Below are 19,578 nucleotides of genomic sequence, written 5' to 3'. Positions count from 1 at the left end.
AGAAAAAGGAGAGAAAATAAAAAAATGGGAGAAGAAAAATTAAAAAAAGAAAGTTGTGGAGAAATCCATCTGACACACCCTGGATTTTCCCAGAACCAATAGGGCTGAGGAGTGAAGCCACTCACCCTGGACCAGGACCAGGACCAGGATTCTCAGTTCCACCACCCCTTCCACAAACACTTTGCACTTTTTTCCATTTCCAGAGGAGCCAGCTCTACACCAGGAGATAAAAGATCACTGTTGACCTGCACTGCTTGTGCAGGAGTATTCCCTAACTTATTTATATGCCAAATGTCACTTGTGTTTACTGAAGAATTTCTTCTCATATCTCGGAGTCACAGCGCTCCCCAAAGATGCACTTGCCATAGGGTAAACAAGCAGGGAGGAGGGCAGCATTCCCAGTGCCATTCCCAAACCAGAGGCAGCATTCCCAGTGCCATTCCCAAACCAGAGGCAGCATTCCCAGCTCCCTCATTCCCAAACCAGAGGCTCCTCCATGGGTGTCACCTTCTCGAGCACACCCTGACTTTTTTTGTTTGCAGGCTGAGGTGCCAGGTGACAGGAATGGCTCAGGACACGGATTCATGGTGGCACTGGGGATGTGGCTCTATGGTCAGTGTCTTTTCTCCACCATGGCTCCAAGTTGGAATAAAGAGAAACTTGGAGCTGGCCAAGCTAACCGGGAAAAAAACATGGTCAGACCACAGGTAATGAAAGGGACTTTTTATTTTCATACTGGTTTTCATTTGGCTTTGGGAAAATAGTCAATCCAAAAAACAAGCAAACAAACAAACAACAATTTTTTGTTTGATTGGTTGTTGGTTTTTTTTAACTCACTCTTCCATTACAATCACATCCTTCAAGGCTGATCCTGGTTCTGAACATCCCAACTAAACGAGAAGGTCTTAGGCCAAGTGAAGCACTCACGTCCAAGGTGGGGTCAAACATCAAGGCACAGTCATTCAGGTTTAACATCAGGAAGAATTCTTCATGGAAAGGGTTGCCAGGCATTGGAATGGGCTGCTCAGGGAGGTGGTGGAGTCTGGATGTGGCACTCGGTGCTCTGGGCTGGGTGACAAGGTGGGAATCAGGTTGGACTCGATAATCCCGGAGATCTTTTCCCATCTTAACAATTCAGTGATTCCCCATGAATGCAGTGCCACGCTGTTATCCCAAAGACGTGGGGTGAGGAGTTCAGGGCCCAAATGGCAGCACTGCCACACGGGAATGCAGCTGCATTACTCCAGCACATCCATTTCTCCTGCTTTGGTAACTTCCAACGTCCTTTAAAAATGCGATCATGAAATGTCATCTCTTTCCTATTTATCTTGGCGCTACAAAACTGCCCAACTATTGGCTATACGTGAGCTCTTTTATAATATTTTTCCAATCACAAACACCATTCCATTGCTCCCCAGGGATGCTCGTGATGGATCTAGCTATCTATCTATTTACGCCTTCATGAATCAAATCATTGGACTGGAGAAAGTTTGGATAATCTACAGCTTTCATAAGATTTCACCCAACTTACACTCCACGGGGGATTTCCAGGAGTGTGACGTTGTTTGCACCCCTCTCCTCTTTTCCCACGTGATTTACTGCCCTCGCTCCAAGATCCAAGTTTAAAATGCATGTCCAGCTCCCAGCCTGCAAAGGGAGTTTTGCAGGAGCAGGGATGTTTTAATGGGCAGCTGAATCAGAAACTAATCATCCGAACTGCCCTCATGTAAACACGCGCTGGAAATTTTATTACGGAGATATTTGGGGTTTTCCTGATAGAGAATAAAAGACAAATAATCGAACTTATTGGAAAATATTGACATAGGGCCACACAGTGCAAACCTTGGGAAAGCTGAGCAGTATTTGCTCAGAGGAATAGCCCTGGTGCAGGCAGAGGAGCGGATACTGCTCGGCTGGCCGGGGAATTGGAGGGAGTTTGTCTGAGTCAGACATGCCGGCGATGGCCCCACACTGGGGCATCATAATGCTTTAATTAATTAATGTCTGTAAACTGTTTGGTGATCTTGGGATGAAAGGAGTTCTGGAAATGCCAGGTATTATTGAAAATTAATTACTCCAGCCTTCCCCCCCAAATCTTGCTAAACATATTTCATTTTTTAATCTATCCTGCTGCTTTAATAAAGCTCATTGCAGAATTATTTTCTGCTAAATATTAAAGGAAAAAAAAGAAAAAGAAGAAGGAGCCTTTTAAGCAGAGGATTGAGCTGCAGCAGAAGAGATTGTGCAAAAGTCACATTTTGAGGGGACAAAGTCTCCATGTGTGAGAGAGGACACCATGGTGAGAGTGGGCTCAATCTGTGTGTCCCCATCGTCCCTCCCAATGGCCAAGCCAAGCCCTGGCATTCACACGGGGCTGGAGAACCCTATTCCCATGAGAAACAAAGCTGTGGGAGAGGCAGAACCAGTGTGAGGGATCCAAGGACAGCACAGACTGTTCCAGCCACCGCCACGAGCCGACAAATCAATCACTCTCAATGCTATTCATCATTCCATCACAGGAGACAGAACATGTGTATTATTTATACAAGTCTGAAATCATTTGGTGTTACTTACTGAAGAGTCACCTTCCACATCATCATGGAGCAAAAGCCCTGGAAGAGACTCTGTGTCCAAGCCCCACCAGGCACATTCCAGATATAGTCTAAACAATAAACAACAAGAGATAAAAACCAGACATTATCATGGCTTGGCTTTTTTTTCGGGGGGGGGGGTTGTTGTTTGTTGGGGTTTTTTAATGCTGCAGCTTTCTACACATGAATTTTAATTTATGTAACACAGCAATTAATGATTTTGTTAATTTATAAGGGCCAGGCCTATGGTCTGGCTTGAGTGTTACAAGACTGTAGTAGAGTTGGAGCATCTTTCAATTCTTCTCAGGCCAAATCAACCCTTCTGCCTCTGCAAGCAGACAAACCCAGTGTGTAACACACATCTCCTAAGAAGTTCAGGGGGAGAAGGGAAGGAAAATGTCCCAGTGAAATTTCATAGCCCTAAAATGACCCCACTCTGTGCCCTGCAGAGATGTGGGCCATGGAAGGACCTGTCTTCTCCTGGAGCATCCCACCCCATTTCTCTTGGAGCCATTTGAGCTTGCTGGGATAAGGAAGCAGCTGCATTAGTAGGGCATCCATGGTTACTCCAGCAAGAACAACCACCAACACCAACTTCTGCTCTTCCTCCTCCTCCTCCTCCTCCTCCTTCTCCACAGTACATCCTCAGTCATGGGTGAATGAAAGAGGAAACTTCCACTCCCTCAACTTCTTCCCACAAATTCTGAAAGAGATGAAGCCCTTCCTTATGACAGTCAGTAAATCCACAGGTCAAGTATCACCTAACACCAATTTTCCACAGAAAAACGCACATTTCACCAGATCTTCCTCAGGCTACTTCTGAAACTGAACAGCAGATGGGGCTACAGAAATCATCACATTAAAAAAAATATATATATGAAAACCAGCCTTTTGCATTCTGAAAAGCAATTTATTCTACACCATTTCAAAAAATAAATAGGATTCTCCTTTTCTGTTTTAAGACATCAATGAATCTGTCGCATAATGGGCTTTTGTAAACCGATTATCCTTGATAATCTCATTAGCTGAAATTATTTTACTTTTCTAACATGGTAGATTTTTAAATACCTTTTATTTCAGATCCCTCTGGGCACGTTGCAGTGAAATTTACTATTAAGCAAAATAATTATCTATCTCAAACCTTAATGCTAAAAAGTAGAAAAATAAAATAATTACAATCTAAGGGCAGATATTAGAATAGAGAAAGTAGAAGGAGGAAAAGGGAAATTTCTACAAGCAGGTAAATATCTTCTCATTATTAATAAATAAATCATACTTGTTTTCCTAGGAATATGAGGACACAAACAGTGGTTGATGCAAATGACAGGTTGAGGTGGGGTTTGCACCTCCTGTGGTGATGCTGAGAGTGGCTTCATGCTTGGGAAGGACGATGTTCCCCAGCTCCCACCAGCCAGGAGCTGCAGCACCCACTCCCCACCCAGACCTGAGCAATTAAGAAATGTGAGTTGTTTCAAAATCACCTTAAACCTGGGTTTTTGGTTTTTTTTTCCCGTGTGGAAGTTTGCAGCTGTAATGGGATTATGGTGTCAGCAGAGGGAGGGAAGTTTGCAGCTGTACTGGTTCGAGGGGTAGGAAGCAGCTGTTAAAATAGAGGACTAATGGTGATTAATTCTTATTATGTGTTTGAAGATCTCACAATGAGTTCAGGAACCAAGCCCTCCCTCAGGGAATAAACTGAAGGAGGAGGATTTAAAAAGAGGGAAAATAGAAGGGGAATTTTAATGTACATTTGGCCTAAACGGCCTGGTCTTAAATCACTTTATTAATATTTAAGTAAAATTTAAATCAACATTATTAAGACAAAAAAATATCTAGCCTGGGAAACCTGTAACTCCTGCATGTTTATGCAGAATGGGAGATCACCTGTGCTTCCTCAAAAGCACACATGCCAGGACCAGCAGGGGAGCATCCTTTCACCTTGTAGGGGATGGGTGCTGTCACCCCCGGCACGGGAGAACCTCCCGGTTCCCACAGCCCTTCCCCAGCAGCTCCGTGCCCAAACCACGACGGGAAGAGTTGGGAAGAGCCCCCACCCCACTTCTGCATCCACCACCAGAGGCAGGGATGCTGGTAGAGACAGCCACGGGGAGGAAGCAGCACAAAGAACCCAACCTGGGCTCGGCTCAATCTGCAGCCTCTGGGGAACCTGCAGCATTTCCCAGTTCCAGGACAATTCACATCAGAGCCAGGTTATTTGTTGCAATATTGTGGCCGGATCCTACAGCCCGTTTGCAGAGGTCTGTGATGTGCTGGATGTGCTGGGGCTTCCCCAGAGCACAGCAGGTAAAAGATATGAGATTTCTATTTATATACCACAGCCTGGCCAGGAGAGTGACAATTGAACAGCAAAGGTACAGGGAGAGAGGAGCAGCCTGGAAAGGCAGGCAGAGCAGGAAAGGTGCCCTGAATCCCTGGGAAATGGTGACCCAGCACAGGGTGCTCAGAGCACCCAGCCCCTCTTCCCTGGGGAACATCCCCCAGCTCACCCATTCTGCACCCTGAGAGTGTGATGTGGCTCTCAGGGCCCTCCTGAGGCCAAGAAAATGAAGGAAACAAAAAAAAAAGAAAAGAAGGTGAAAGCAGCAACAGGGCAAACTCCAAGATCGGGGGTTTGTTTTTCAGCCAAGGCTTTAATGAGGATTAATCAAATATCACACATGCAGAGAGATTTCCATGAATTATTAGAGGAGAGAAATGGGTGGGAAAATGAACAAAAAGCTAAACTTTTTTTTTTTTTAATGTGCACTTTTCCTTTTTGAACTTAAACTTTGAGATCATACTAATCTTTTCAAAGCTCAAAGAGATCACAGAAAGATTTTTTTCAGGACCAAAAAAGAACTTCCTTTACCAAAATACCTCTGCCCGTGATTTTTCCTGTTTCCACATTTTTAAGATGTTTTGTTTTTCAAATATGAAAGGACTGACAACAATAACTCAGGACTGTGCACCAAGAGCACCACAGAACCCTGCCTTTCACATGGCTGCAGCAGATACCCATTCCCAGCAGAGCTGGTTAGTAAATTAAACCATTCCTTCTAGCAGCAACTGGTAACTTGGAGCTGATGATGTAGGTCAGAGACATCTGCAGTAAATTATACCCCTCACCACAGAGGGAAGGGGAGCACTTGGGACATGGAGATGGTGTGGATTCCATATTGGAGACCAAAACACACATTTTTACTCATAGCTGCTGCATAACCAGATCCCTCACTTTGGTTATTTTGCACCCAAGCCTTCATGGGTCAGTGATAAAGTTTAGGATGGATTTATGGCCTGAGAGTCAGAGACAGGAAAGTGGAATAGGATGGGGTTTAGGTGCTGGGTGCTCAACCACAGGGCCCTAGGAGCAGCCCAGATGCCCAGAAAAATACAGGATGGCCTGAAAATTCCTGTGAGTTGGTTTGCTGGCTTTGTGGGAGGCTTGGGTTTCAGCAGTGTGTCCATGTTATAATTAATAAGCAATTTCTGTTTGAATGGCGTGTTTTGTCTTCCTTTGAGCACGTTCTCTGCAAAGACAAAGATCAAGACAGACCTACTCAGAACACAACGAAGATAAAAGGGAATCATAAAAAGAGACAGACAGAGGAAAAGGAAGAACAAGGAAAAAGAGAAGACAAAGAACAGGGAGACACCAAAGAGGACATAGAACAAAGATAGGCAAAATGAAAAGACAAAGAAAAGTAAAGACAAAGAACAGAGATGATAGAGCACCACAAAATATGCAAGAGAGGCACAAAAGGGAAAGGAGGGGAAACAGTAACTGAGAACAAAGGGCAGAGAACAGAGCAAGAGCAGAAACACACAGGAAGGGAGAGAAATGGGAGAGAATTCAGCCAAGATGAGGCATGAAAAACAGCCCAAAGAACAAGCAAAAATAAACACAATGAGGGGAGAAAACTGCTAATCATCTTCTGATTTGCATTCAAAAATAAGTCATGGGAACAGAGGCTCAGCGACAGAAATGTTGACAAGTTGAATGTCAAGATTTCTTGTGTCCTCTAAATTCAGTCAGCCTGTCACTACTTATGAAACTGGCTGTGGGAGAAGGGGAATGGGAGCTGAAGGATCAGTGCCTGGTGTGGGAGGAATAGCAGGAACCAGTGCTGGCTACAGAAGTGATTTAGAGGGAAGTGCTTGCAAGCAAGAAGTGCCCAAAAAGCCAAAAATCCCTTTTCAAAAGCAGGGGATCCATTTCTGTGATGAAATAAGAAAATGCTTATCCTATTCCTTCTGCAGCTTTGCAGTAAAGGAGCGACAGAAATTCTGATGTACAAGTGTAAGTGTACATGTCTAGTTCTAATATTTCTGTAGGCAGGTTTAGGTTGGATATCTGGGAAGGTTCATCCCCAGAGGGTGCTGGGCAATGCCCAGGCTCCCCAGGGAATGGCACAGCCCCAGAGCTCCAGGAGTGTTTGGGCAGCACTGCCAGGGATGCCCCAGGGTGGGATTGCTGGGGGATCTGGGCAGGGACAGGAGTTGGACTCAACAATCCAGATGAGTCCCTTCCAACTCAGGGAATTCTATGAGTCTATGAAAAATCATATTATAAAATATCAGCTTTACTGAAGCAGTTCATGAAAACTCAGCCATGGTAGAAATGCCAGGAGCTGTGGGTTTGGGGCTGGCCAAGGCAGTCTGTATGGAATTTAACTAGAGAGGCCACAGAGGCTTCAGTCCTGCTGCAAAAACTGCACCAATAAATCATTCCCAAATCTTGACAATGGGCAAAAAAATAATTTATAGGAGGTACAGAAGTTCATGGTGAGCATGAACACTCAGGAGATTTGTGCATGCTACAGAAAGGTATAAAGGACTGGAGGATTCTGGGGTTTCCCTGTTGGCAAGAACAGCAAGAGGACACCAGAATGATGGAGCCAAGCCAGGAGGAAAAAGTTGAGGCTGTCCCATCCCTGGAAGTGTCCAAGGCCAGGCTGGATGGGGCTTGGAGCAACCTGGGACAGTGGAAGGTGTCCCTGCCCATGGCAGGGGCAGGGACTGGATGGGCTTGAAGGTTCTTCCCATTTCCAGGAACTCCTCACCTCCCTGATGGCCCATTGTGTTTCAAAGCAGATGTCATGGACTGGGATGAAAATGTCATTTTTCAAATCTGAGACAAAAAAACCTCTGATTTTGTAAAACACACTTGGAAGAAACTCCAAAGGTGCAGGGTCCAGTTTGGTCTCATGAGACCAGATCTCCCAAGGGACCTCTGGATCTGGTCCTGCAGATGTTCCAAAGCATAAATTAATAGATCTGTAACTATAAAATAAAGTTCTCTTTCAGGTTTCTTGTAGGCCACGGGAGGTTCTGGAATTTCATTGGCCATGCAAATGGGGAATTGCACAACAGAAGTTTTTTTGAGCTGCCACAGCTTTCCAAAACTGAACCTTCAAAGGTTTTGTGCTATTTTTCTTACTGAAACTCTACTCTTAATCCATATACAGGATCAGCTGCCATGAAGGCCTCAACTACCACTGATTTTATGTCTGTGTCCCTGCTGCAATACATTGTCTGTTATTTTAATGTTAATCATTGACATTTCCATGGAATTTGATGTCACTAATACACAGACCCATCCTCCCTGACATTCCTCATTCTGTGTGCTGGCAGCACAGAAAAGCTGCTGTGCACTGGGTTAAATGCTTCCCATGCTGCTCCTTGGTTATATTTTATTTACCAGGTTTTCTATAATGTGTGATATATATATATTTTTTTTTTCCTTTTGAGATTTCCTCATTTCTTTCAGAACACTTTCACCTTATTTCCGGGCTGCTTTTCCCCAAGGGGCAAAGTGGAGGTTCAGAAACTTCATGTGAACTTCCTGAAAAAGAAACAGATCACCTATTAAAAAACCCAAATGGAATGTGCTGTGAATATGGTTTAATATATCCCAAAGAAAGAGCTGGCTCTAATCACAACATAGGATCTAAAATTCATTGTTGTACTCGGTTTATTGATTTACTAATGTATTTATTATTTATGATTTCGATGGCAGATGGAATTCTATTTCCATTATTTGATTCAGATTAATCAGGGGATAATGTGCTTCTTTTATACTTTCACCAAAAAACTCTTCAGGTGCTGAAGACTCATGTCCAGAACTGCAAATCAAATCCCTTTCTATCCTGCAATTATGGCTATTTCCTTCCACAATTATAATCTGTTTCAAATCTAAGGTTAATATTTGAAGTGAAATAGTTGCACACATACAAATTACATCTAAGGTAGAAAGGTTTTTGTAGGGCTCTGGTCTTTCAGGTGCTTTCACTGCTTTTAAAATATTTGTAAGTTGTTTTGGGGATGTACCAATGCTCCTTTACCCCAAAATTTCACTGGAGACATTGCTGCTGGCCTGGATGGGCTCATCCCACCACTCCAGACCTTGGGAAGAACAAATCTGCCAAAGGTCCTATAGACAACACCTGTGAAGATGTAAAAAACAACTCACCATGTCATCAGGAACTCTTTGATTTGTTTGCCTTCAGAACAGTTTTGACATTATTTAACTCACGGATTATGAACTTCCCAAATCTCCTTTATTCCTGTATCCCAGCACCAAACTTGTGATGCTGGATCACTGGTTTCCTTGGAGAACAGCAAATACTACTTGCAAGAGGTGATTGAAATCAATTCAGAATATATGAGGTGAAGGAAAACTGAAAATCATAGAATCATGAAGGAAAATACCTCTAAGACCATCAAGTCCAGCCATTAACCCACCACAAAACCATGTCCCCAAGTACCATATCTACATGTTTTTTAAAAGAGAAATCAGAGAAATTAGGTTTTCATGCCAGCTGACTTTATTCTACCCAAGAATATTCCCAATAGTGCTGGTACTTGATACAAGGCTTTGTAAGATCTGGTTGGAAGTTCCTTTTAGCACTTTTTATTAAAAGGACACTCTACTCTCTGAGTCCTCATTGCTACAGTGCAAGCTTGGGGTGTCTGAAATAAATAAAATTTAAAAACCCAACCCTAACAGGCTTGAAACTGGAATAAACAAAAAAAAAAAAAACAACCAACCAACCAAAAAAAATTTTATATATATATGCCACAGCCTGGGGCTATTTCCAGAGACAGACAGAGGAGCAGAGGCAGCTCTTGGACACCCCAGGAAAGCAGAGAAAACAAATTGTCTCCTCAGGATGTTTAAAGTCAATTTTCACTCTCTGTTTTCCAGGATTTCAAGAGGTCAGAATGAGGATGCTCCTCCAAAACCTCTTTAGGCCCCATTCCCTTTAGGATATGTGAGGATCCACAATCCTAAACCAAAACTTCTCCATCTCACCTGAAGATGACATTGGTTCTATAGCACCTACAGTGCAATGAAACGAGGGAACAATCCCACACCTTCAATATTCGAGGGAAAAAAAAAAACCCTATATCTGTAAATCTGAGCTTTTTTTCCCCCTTTTTGCTTCATTTTTCCATGTCAAAAACGAGCACCACGGGGCAAGCCGCCCTTCTGCCTTTGCAGACTTAGGAGAAGCAGGGCTGAGGTGCAGGGGTGTAATTTAAATCTCATTATGTCTGAGTTAAATCTCTCCTCAAAAATCTGGCCCCGCACAACGCCGAGCTCGGGCACAGCCCCAAACCACAGCTGTAAAAAAAAAAAAAAAATAAATAAATAAAAACAACAAAAAAAATCCCTCTCTCGTTTGAAAGGTCCAGTTGTGCTGCGGGACAAACACACGGCTCTGCCCAGCTCTTTTCTGCTCTACACTCTCTGAATTTTATAGTTAGAAAATGAGGGGCATCTTACCCAATTAGGTACTCCATAGCCTAATCAGCTTCTTTCCCGACCAGCAAAATGTGATGTGCCTCGGCCCAGCTGTTCCCTGGTGGTGGTGTTGTCAGTCAGATCCTGCTGGAGAGAAAAGCCATGGAGAGCCGAGGACATTCCTGCACATCTGTTAGCTGAAAGCAGCGAGAGGAAAGGATGCTACAGCAATTTCCAGCAACAATAAGGGTTAGTTGCTCATCTGATACTGACAGCGTGCACCTTTCCCTCTTCTTCAGCGTGTCTGTCAAATAATGTAATTATTAAGGACCAACAATGTGGCTTTTTATGTGAACCAGCGCTGACTATGCTGGAGTATTGCATTTTTAATTATTATGATGTTAAATGGCTTTAATTGCTGGCACTCTCCTGATTCACAGAGCATTTTTATAACATTTATTAAAAAAAAAAGGCCAAAGTTTATTTTACAGTCTGCAATAAAGCAGAACACAAAACCCAGCAATTGGCTCAATGAGCCCAACACATTAGTTCTATACACAGACTGCATATTATTCTTGCTCTGTAAGTGATGTGAAAAGCAAAATTGAAGTCCTGCACAAAATTTGATCATCTTACTTAATAACAACAGATGCTCAGAGCAGTGGCATTTTGAAAAGAGCTCTGTATGCTACTGGTTATTAAATGGCAGGACATTTGGCATCCTCCAGCATTACACCATTTGAAAACCATGGAGTCACATAAATAGCCGATGAGAGCTGGGAGAGAAAAAAAAAAAAAAAAAAAAAAGCCAGCTCCTGTCTGCATAGCAAAACTCATTTCATTTAAAATATTTAAAATGAGCAGGCTGCCTTTCAAAAGAAAAGTCCGGAAAACTTAGGGGAGGGGGAGCTTCCCTTTTATCTGGGAAATACAGGAAAGCAAATACGTTGGGAGGAAGAGAAGAAATGGTTCAACAGCACGACTGATCAGCCTTAACTGAGAATGTTAATGGCTTCTGCTGCTTTGTGACAGGAGCTCAGCACAGTTTGGGAAAGGCTCTGGCACCAAATGTCCTCCTTGATTTAAAAAGGAAAATATTGGCAATATGTAGGCAAATTACCATAAATGCAGGATGGATAACAACACGTGGGGATCATTTCAACGGAGCAATTCCTATTCAAAAAGAAAGGGGGAATCACCAAAGACCGTGGTTCACTTTCTTTGTAGGGTAAATTCTCCTCACACAACATGTGCTGCCTGCAGTTACACCATTGTTAGATTCATATCTACTCTAAAAAGTTCTAATCGAGCTGATGAGCACATAGAGTGGAGTTTTCACATTTTTATTTCAGTTTCAGAACAACTCTGTTCCACCTTTATCAAGACACACTCAGGATGCATTTGCCCAACATATTTTACTTAGAACAGTTAATTCTATACACTGTTCCAAGGAACATCAGCAAAGCTGTGAATAAATACCTACATTAGGTATTTCTACCATTAAAAATATATAAATTAACTATCTTTAAAACACCCCCAAACACACAGTGGGTTTGCCTGCGAGCTGAAGGAAGGATTCACTGGGCTATAAGGGGGGGTGGGATCTGTGTGCACATTGCTTTTATTTCTACTTAATAAAATCTTGAAGATTGGGTTATAATGGCCGTGCCTCCCCATCCTCAAGTATGGTGTGGCAAATGGTGCCACTGTCATTAAGGGTGCATTGTTGTTTGTTTTATGCTAATCTTCCTTCAGTGTGACAGACTGTCACCTGCATGGGGGGTAACTTTCAGCACTATATTAGCCCATATGGCACAAGCTAAATTGTATCTAAGCTATGGGCTAATTATGGATGAGTTAATAAAACCAAGCAATGTCAGTCTGGCCACTTCTTCTGGTCCTCTGCCGACCCCCCGAGTGAGTTATTGCCTGCACTGTTCTCTTAAACTATTTTCATTTTTGCTCTCCACAATTGCTGCCAAGCTTTATGGTTAAGACGCTTTTATCCTTCTCCTTTCTCAATCCGGTGCAGGATGAGATTAAAACAATCTCTGCACCCTTTTTCCATGTGATAACTTTCCCTGCTAACCGAGGGGTGGTGCAACCTCCCGAATACTAAACACAAACACACCGTGTTCAGCTTCCTGGAAATCTGCTGGCACGGCTGTGACATAACAAACCGATTTTTGTGTTTTCAGGGAGTGAAAAACACGGTTCATCTTCCTTAAGTACAGGATCAAAGAGATGAACATTTATTCCCTTAAACGCACAGAGGAAACAGAAAACCACAGGAATGGATGAAGATAGAATCTTTTCACGGGTTTTAAGGTCAAGCAAAGGCTGAAGTGTTTTTTTGGACAAAGACCCAGCTTCTTTCCCTTCTTCAGAAAGAGGGGAGGGAGGAGGAGAGTCCCTCCCAAGTGTTAATGTTCCCACATCTCTCCGTCTGCTCTGCTTTGTCCCCACTTGTGCCTTTCAGTTGTCAGCCCTGGCAGCTGTTTCAGGCTCCCTCTTCAGCAAACTTTGCTCTCCCAAATGCTCTGTGCTGTGCAGCCAGCACAAGGAAAGCACAGCAAAACAGTACAGGCACCAAATTTTGGACCAACTGGACAGAAAATGTAGAAAAATCGTGTCAGTGATTAATTAAAAAAAACCCAAAATTAATACTTATAATAAAAAAAAACCAAAAAACCAAAAAAACCCAAGACAACTACAAGAAAAAAACAACAAAAAACCCCCAAAAACAAACAAAAAAACCACAACCCCCCCCAAAACAAAACAAAAACAAACAAACAAACAAAAAAACCCAATGCAAACCAAACAAACCACCACAACTTCAGTAACAGGAAAATAAAAAAGGAGGAAAAATGAATGAAAATGCCCATCAGTTCTTTGTTTTCACTGTTGCAAGGCTCCTGCACTGATCTACTGCCTGGCAGAGCATCTCAGGAGCAGGTAGAAACCAAGGCTAGCTCAGAAGGAAGGATTAATCACAGACTGCTCAAGTTTTAATTAAACAAAACCCCAAACAAGTAATTTCTAGCAAAACGTCATTTTGGGGGATATATTCTTCAAACCTGTCAGGGAGGTGTTTCCTCACACCAAGCAGTAGAATTCAGGACTCAAGGATATGAGATATTCAGGATATGAGATATTCAGGACACCACTCAATTTGTGGCATTAGCCACCCTCAACCCAAGAGCCCAAAATTTGGGGCAGCCTCTCTTTGTTTGCTCAGCTACACCCACGACTCCTCCACTAGTGCACAGGTCTTGTAGGATTTTCAAGATTTGGATTGATTGAAGATTTGATGAGTCCCTTCCAACTCAGAATAATCTGGGATTTTGTTTTCTGCATGCAGTCCAGCTGGGTTAGCAATGGAGTATGACAATGAGAAGGCTCAAGCATAAAACTTCTGGAGCAAAGCATAGAAAGTGAGAAGTGTGAATTTGGATGTAGTAGCAGATACTCAGCACTTCAAGGTTTTGGCCCAAGCTGTCCCCAGAGGGGTGTTAAAACCTCCCTGTGAGCAAAAGTTTGAATTATATCAGTGCACTAAAGATATTTAATAAAACTTACAATAAAAAAAAAATTAAAAAAACAAAAATACCCAGGCTCAGTTTGTGGGAGTCAGAACATCCTTCCAGTCCAAGCAGCCTCATTTTTAGATAAAGCTGTGCAGCTCTAAAAGGAAATACCTCCAGGGTCCTGTGCTTTGGAGTGATTACTTCCCCATCACAACTTCATACCCCTTTCAACACGAGTATGGAAGAAATAAGGAGATTTCTTGTTCTTTATTTCCTGTAAGGAACAATGCCATGTTTCACACAATGCCTTGTTAAATACAAAGTCATCAGGCAAACTGCCTTTAAACCCATCATTTATAATGAAATGTTTCATCTGGAACAGGAATTGTTTTTCCAATTCCAAGTTTTACTCTCTCCTTGGCTTTTTCCTCTTTCCTTTCCTATTTTCTTCCCTCAGTTTATAGACAGTCTGTTAATCTACTCAGACCTACAGTACTGAAAGCTCTTCTCACTCGGGGAGTCACCCCTGGAAGTGTATTTGTGCCTTAAAAGTCAAGTTCAGACTTAATCACCACTTAAATAGCACAAGGAGACCAAGGCAATATCCTTGCTATTCAAGTTACTTAGTCCTTTGCTCAAGAAAAATTCTTCCCTAGACTATTCCCTCACAGAATTGAACCCATTGGTTTGAAACTGAGATTAAGTTTTCCCTCTAAAAGATTAACTTAATGAAATGAAATTCAAATTCCATTCAAACAAATTCAGCAATTCTGGAAAATCTGATGGTTCATGTTACACCTGAAGTGATTCTAACACTTTCTGGCCTGGTGGAGCTCGATGAGTCTATGATTCTGTGAAATTACTTACCAAATTAATTAAGATTAATTAATTAATAAAGCCTAGTTCAACCTTCAAAGCTGAGCTGGCGTCTCTTACCCTGTTTTCTCTGTAACACCAAGGAACTTTATTTGCTGTCCTGCTGTAAAAACACTGACACAGGAATTTCTGGGTTGTGCTTTTCTTCCAAGCACCACCACCCCTAAAATTGCTGTTTCTTGGTCCACCAGGGTCATTTGTTTGATTCTTCCCCCAGTGGGTGGTTGGGTGCTAGAACAGGCTCCCCAAGGAATTGTTCATGAAGTCCAAGAGGAGGTTGGGAAAGGCTCCCAGGCACAGGGTGGGATTGTTGGGCAGTCCTGAGCAGGACCAGGAGCTGGGCTCAGTGATCCCTGCAGGTCCCCTCCACCTCAGGACATTCTGATTCTATGAAATTCCCCAGGCAGCTCTTTTTAACACTTCAGCAAGCTGGGAAAGGCAATCAGCTTCAGGAGCTGGAAACCTCTACTTCTGATCTGCAACCCAAAACCCGACTGCAGGAGGATTCACAGGAGCAAAAACCCCACAGAAGGTGTTCGTGGCTCTGTGGGTGGATCAATCCCATTCCTACACGAGCTTTTCTTGTAACAAACCCTCTACAAATGACCAGCCAGGCTCTGTGACCTAGCCTTTGTTCTCATGAATTGCACCTCAGGTTGCTTCCTCCTCTCGTGTCTCACCTGATGTTTGAAGAGATCTAAAGATCAGACCTCTTAACAGCACACTGTGTTCACTATACAAATTATTGATTGCTTGGTTTTAGACCATTTTTCTCAGCGTCTCCTGGAGTGAATTGAGAACAAAATGCAGCTGATAATATGTGCCCTTTCCTCAAGTTCAACCACCAGAACTCTTAGGTTACAATCTCACAGGATGTTTCCATCATTATCTAGCTCCCCCCAACCAGTAACACTCAGGTTTTGAGAAGCAGAGCAGCCCTCACTGATAGCCTGAGACATTCATTATCTCTCTGTAATATCTGTATATCTGAATTCTATAACACAATCTGGATTATACGTTTTCTATATTTGTTTTCACGTTTCTTTTAGCAGAAAATAAACTCTGAGCCAAGCTGCTAACTTGGCTGTTGTTCTGACTTCTTTTTCCAGAAGATCCATCAATACACTAAAATTAAGCTTACACAGCAAAAGCCTTCTTTTTCAGGTATCTTCTTTGGAAAAAAAAGCTCATTACTCTGTGTAAATGAAGATTTGATCCTTATTTGCATGGCAAGATTTACCACAGGGCATTTGGAGTAGGAAAGCAGTTACAGTGAAAGCAAAATGTGCTTGGGAAGAACCAGTGTTATCCCAAAAACAAGCTAATGAATGCCCATGGAGTGCTTGATTTATTGCTCCTTCCCTGCATAATCCTGCCCTGTTCAAGGAGCTAAAAGACCTTTTTCAGGCACTTGTTTTCCTCCACCACTTTGCTGTATCCCCCACAAGCTCAAAGAAAACAGATCCTCACCCAAGATCATCATTGCACTGGCATGTGCTGCCTTTATGTGTTCAAACCATCTAAATTAAAATGACCTCGAGGCTTTTTTTCACTAGGAATGCACAAAACCCTCCTTGACAGAAGCTGCTTTGGGCCACCAAGGCCAGGAGCAGCAGGGATGAGAGGCTGAGCTGTGCCAGGCTCCACGCTCACATTTACAATGGTTTGGAGCTGGATAAAAGGAGCTGATGATCTTAAAGGTCTCTTCCAGCCTTCAGGATTCTATCAAAACAATTTACTGGAGGTGCTAAAGGTGCCACATCTCCAAGTCCTGTGGAGCATAAAAGGGTTGGAGCATCTCTGTGCCCAAGAAAATTTGAGGGAGCTGGGGCTGCTCAGCCTGGAGAGGAGATAAACGAGAGGGAACCTCAGCCCTGTGTGTCCCTGAGTGTCCCTGGGTGTCCCTGATTGCCACTGGGTGTCCCTGGGTGTCCTTGAGTGTCCTTGTCTGTCCCTGGGTGTCTCTGCATGTCCCTGTCTGTCTCTGAGTGTCTCTAGGTGCCTCTGTGTGTCCCTGTCTGTCCCTGGGTATCCCTGTCTGTCCCTTCTTGTCATTGTCTGTCCCTAACTGTCCCTGTCTGTGCCTGGGTGTCAGGCTCTGCTCCAGGGCCCAGCAATGGCACCAGAGGAACGGGCAGGGACTGATCCCAGGAATTCTGCACAGGAAGCAGAACTGCCCTGGGCAATGCCCAGCCCTGAGCAGATTGTCCAGAGAGGCTGTGGAGTCTCCTCCCCGTCCAGACCCAACTGGACACAATCCAGAGGTGCTACACCTGCCACCTTCACTGACATAAAGATGTCTTTGATGAGGAAAGGGACACTGAGAACAGGCTAAGCACAGATACCGAGGAGTCTGAGAGGAGACAGCACAAAATTCAGCCCCATTGTGCACAGCACACTTTTTCCCAGCAGCAGGAAGAATCGATGTCTTTACATAGGAGAAAGGTCCTCTTTTACAGCCCAAACTCCATCATTTGATATTCAGCAGCTGGATACAGTAAAAATCAGTCCTGGTGTAAAATATGAACTCCTGGTAAGCTGATACAGCTCGGGCTTTTCACAGCCCTGGGCGCTGAGTGTCTGAAGATTGCTCAGCTCGGAAAGGTCACTGGTGCTGTACACAGGAACCTGACCACAGTAATCTGTAAAGAGCAGATATTGTTCCCCTTGTTTGTAAAGACTTTAGGAATGTAAACAGGAGCACTCAGGCTCTCTCTTTGGGATGTATCAGATTCGTGGGCGCTGTGTGCCGAGTTCACAAATGTGAGACTTCGCCGTTGGTTTTGGCAAGTCTGGTCATAATCTTCAGCGAAATCAAAACACTGCAAAGATCACACTCCACATTTCTAAGCCCTAATTTAATTAAAATCTTTCAGTGGGAAGGGATGGTTTCAAGCTCTCCCCCCGTCTTCCTTTGCATACAGACATAAACATTCACCAGAACCAAACTCGGCATTGATTTTCCTTTATCCCTTGTACTAATCTGAAGTCCCAAGAGATGAAGAAATGAGGTTAAGGTTAAGAAAGTTATGCACAACAGCTCTTAACCTGATGGCAGGGAGATAAGAAACATGCTAGTATCATTTAGGTGAACTCATCTATCAAATTACCTGTCCCTGTTGGATTTGGTGGGGAGTGTTCCCACTTTTAAGTGAATAATTCACTTGTGCATCTTCAAAAGGTTTCTCTGCAAGCTTTAAGTCAAACATCCATTAGATTAAAAAAAGGAGAGTTCCTTGAAGTTTTGGCCACCTGTTTGGAAGAGGTCTCCTGGCATCAGGTTAGAGACAGAGCAAAAGAAAAGCACAACAAAATGTGCTCGATGCTGCATTACATCTCCACATTCTTCCTGATGTGGGAATTCTGATGCCAGCACTGATTCTGTGTTCTACAGTGAGGTCACTGACATCACAGGCTCAGCAGAGAGCTTTCCCACAGGTCACAACTTCTCCTGGCAGGAATTGTCCCCACATCAGGGACACCAGTGAAACCAGCAGGATTTATTTTAGGGGGGAATGAAGGCAGTTGGGTGGTCTCATGTCAGTCACAGCCAAATTCCTGCAGTATTGATGGGCTGTTCCCAGCAGAGCTTTGGGATGAGCCTCAGTTTAACTGCAAATTTTTGGTGATGTTCAAAATTTAACATCTATTTTAAGGACAACTCCTGGCAGCCAATGTAGCTTTTACTGTAGATCTTTGTAATTCATTGTGCTGATTTTGGTGACATTGTTTCCATCTTGAAACCACTTATTAAAAAAAGACAATAAATACTCTGTTTCTTCAATATAAAACTAAGAAGTGTTTGAGTGGGAAGCACTAAGCAAGCTCACTGCCTTCCTCAGACATTTGTTTTCCATTTGCCTTTTAAATATAAAATAATGCTTTGCTTAGTAATTTCTCTGTTTCATTTAATTATTTGCACCAAATCCAGATCACTTCCTCCCTTAGGTAAAGATTTCTGTTTATTAAAGGCAAAAATGCATGAAGAATTTTATTTTTCCATTTAGCAATTTGGTCCAGTTTTCTAAAGGGCACTCACTCAAGATTTTATTTGTGTAAAACCAAGTTGAACCATAAATTCAGTATATGCACTCCATATAATCACTTTGCTCTATGGAAAACTCCAGAAAACTATGGGAGCCAAGGGTAGTTTTAACTGATTTTGTCCTTGGGAAATCACATGTCCCAAGACAAAAAATATTGAAGGAGGATCATATATTTATCATTAATGTTGTGAGGTTATTAGTCAGTTGTAAGGGCTTTGCATTGTTTTGAGTTTTTTTTCTTTTCTAGTCTGGGTTGTTTTATTATTTAATTTTTCTCTACAGATATTTTCCTGGCCAGAAAATTAGTTATTAATAAAAATGAACTTCAGATACTGAATTTTAACCTCATCAAAAATCAGCAGAGAGACTGCTGGCCCCTTCAGTCCTACTCCACTCTCCAAATAAATCAAAATAAAATATTTGCAATGCAAAGTATTGCAGAAGGCATCAGGGTCCGTTTAACTACTGGAGGAGCCAAATTCAGGTTTTTAAGGCACAAGCTGAGTTTTTCCTCTTTTTTTTTTTTTTTTTTTTCCATAGCTTCACTTTGCCCACTGAGTGCAACAACCAATTCCAGAGGCAGGTCCTGGGCTTATTGTGCTCCTACTGGAGAAATATCCCTTGCTGGATGAAACAGCTACTCAGGTTTCTCTCAAAGCTCTAATTCCCAAAGCAAGGAATTTGGGGTAGCCATCCAAAAATAACTGAGTGTTTCCTGATGAGCACCATGGCCAGACAAAGAGAATCAACCCAGCCACATTTTTATCCAAATGGAAGGTAATGGCTCGTTCATC

General features: G+C 42.8%; 1 long non-coding RNA gene across 4 annotated transcripts in view; it reads right to left on the bottom strand.

Moving 5' to 3' along the window:
* Nucleotides 1-722: 722 nt before the first annotated feature.
* LOC148223065 (uncharacterized) overlaps nt 723-19,578 on the bottom strand; it is a 41,145-nt gene continuing 22,289 nt past the window's right edge. The window contains exons 7-13 of one of the 4 annotated variants that reach the window (XR_015805222.1): nt 13,946-14,136; nt 11,456-11,508; nt 10,378-10,479; nt 8,370-9,268; nt 3,086-7,833; nt 2,575-2,662; nt 723-1,284 (exon numbers count right to left, since the gene is read on the bottom strand). This is a non-coding gene — a long non-coding RNA (uncharacterized LOC148223065). Of the gene's footprint in view, nt 1,285-2,574; nt 2,663-3,085; nt 7,834-8,369; nt 10,480-11,455; nt 11,509-13,945; nt 14,137-19,578 lie in introns of all 4 variants that reach the window. The other 3 variants (XR_015805220.1, XR_015805223.1, XR_015805221.1) reach the window with 3 other exon arrangements.

The sequence above is a fragment of the Sturnus vulgaris genome, chromosome 8 (genome assembly GCF_052056855.1).
Source record: "Sturnus vulgaris isolate bStuVul1 chromosome 8, bStuVul1.hap1, whole genome shotgun sequence".
Taxonomy (NCBI): domain Eukaryota; kingdom Metazoa; phylum Chordata; class Aves; order Passeriformes; family Sturnidae; genus Sturnus; species Sturnus vulgaris.
Note: the sequence above shows the minus strand (reverse complement) of the source record. Positions and strands in the feature narration are given on the sequence as shown.